The sequence below is a fragment of the Nematolebias whitei genome, chromosome 14, assembly GCF_014905685.2.
Source record: "Nematolebias whitei isolate Nwh7 chromosome 14, NemWhi1, whole genome shotgun sequence".
In the NCBI taxonomy this organism is placed as follows: Eukaryota; Metazoa; Chordata; class Actinopteri; order Cyprinodontiformes; family Rivulidae; genus Nematolebias; species Nematolebias whitei.
In genome coordinates, this window is record NC_056511.1 from 32,158,376 (window position 1) to 32,159,956 (window position 1,581).

General features: G+C 48.8%; 1 long non-coding RNA gene across 1 annotated transcript in view; it reads right to left on the reverse strand.

Annotated features, from left to right (window-relative positions):
• Positions 1-972, reverse strand: part of LOC119420099 — a 15,535-nt gene extending 14,563 nt beyond the window's left edge. Inside the window, exons 1-2 of the long non-coding RNA XR_005187291.1 lie at positions 962-972; positions 605-607 (exon numbers count right to left, since the gene is read on the reverse strand). This is a non-coding gene — a long non-coding RNA (uncharacterized LOC119420099). The remainder of the gene's footprint in view (positions 1-604; positions 608-961) is intronic.
• Positions 973-1,581: the final 609 nt, after the last annotated feature.

The following is a 1,581-nucleotide window of genomic DNA, read 5'->3' on the forward strand; positions in this document are numbered from 1 at the left end:
TATGGTTTTCCCTGAGCCCGCGAGACGATCCACCGCTGGGGGTGGATGCATTTGCTCACAGCCCGTGGCCCAAAACGCTTCTGTACGCGTTTCCCCCACCTCCTCTGATTTTACGGTTCCTGAACCGAGTTCAGGAGGAGGGATTGACAGCTCTCCTGGTAGCTCCCGAGCGTGTGAATGCACCATGGTTCCCAGTCCTACAACGTCTGTTGTCGGGTCGTCCGTGGAAACTGCCGTGGAGGGAGGATGCTCTCCTTCAAGCAGGAGGAGCGATCAGGAGTTACCCAGAAATAGTTCAGCACCTGTGGGTCTGGCCGCTGAGCGGTCCCGCTTAGAGAGGATGGGTCTCCCTCAGGAGGTAGTGCGCACAATTCAAGATTCATGTGCTGCATCTACCACAGCTCTGTACACATCAAAGTGGACGGCTTTTCAGCACTGGTGTACAGAGAAAGGTTTAGAGGCCACCTCATGCCCATTAGGCGGCGTGTTGTCTTTTCTACAACAGCTGATGGATAGGAAGTTGGCATTCAGCACGATTAAAACGTACGCTGCAGCCATCTCTTCCTGTCACGAAGGGTTCGGAGACAGAACAGCTTTTAATCACCCGCTGATGAAGCGGTTTCTAAAAGGTGTACAAAGACGTAGGCCTGTTTCACGCCCATTTGTTCCACAGTGGGATTTAACGCTGGTCCTGCGAGCCCTGATCAAAGCCCCATTTGAGCCTTTGGATCAGGTTTCACTTAAATTCTTGTCTCTTAAAACAGCCCTGTTGTTGGCTTTAACATCCGCTAAGAGGGTGAGTGATTTATCTGCCCTCTCTGCCGCTCCGTCATGTCTCAGAATCCAGGCTGATGGTAGTTCAGCTGATTTAAGACCAAACCCAGCTTTTATGCCTAAAAACATCACGAGCTCTTTTAAATCAAGAGCGATATCGTTGGAGGGATTTTTCCCTCCCCCCCACAGATCAGAAGAAGAAGCATCTTTTCATCTTCTCTGTCCGGTGCGGGCGTTGACATGTTACATAGCGCGCACAGCTGTAATGCGTCAAACTCAACAATTGTTTGTGCATTATAGAGATGCATCTGCAGGTCGCCCGTTATCCACCCAGCGCCTGTCACACTGGCTGTGTGAGGCCATTTCTGAAGCCTACAGAGCATCAGATCTAGAGCCTCCTGTCAACCTCAAAGCACACTCGACCAGGGGTATCGCATCTTCGACTGCCTTGCATAATGGTATGTCAATGCAGGACATTTGCACTGCGGCTGCATGGTCAACACCCTGCTCATTTATTCGCTTTTACCTACGTGATGTGACGGCTCGTTCCATGACACATTCTGTCCTTAGTGCTCTAACAGAATGAATATTGTTGTTTTGCATGGAACTCTGTTTAAGCTCACATCTGTCTGCATGCACTACAGTGTGAGATGTTGTTATCAGTCACAAGTTGTGTCTGTGATTTTGGTTCTATTGTCACTAATCAGTTCATGACTATTGTTACCAATCAGTTCATTTGATCAATAATCAGTTCATTGATATTAATCTGTTTATACTGTTCAGCCATGAACCAGTTGGTTCATGCCC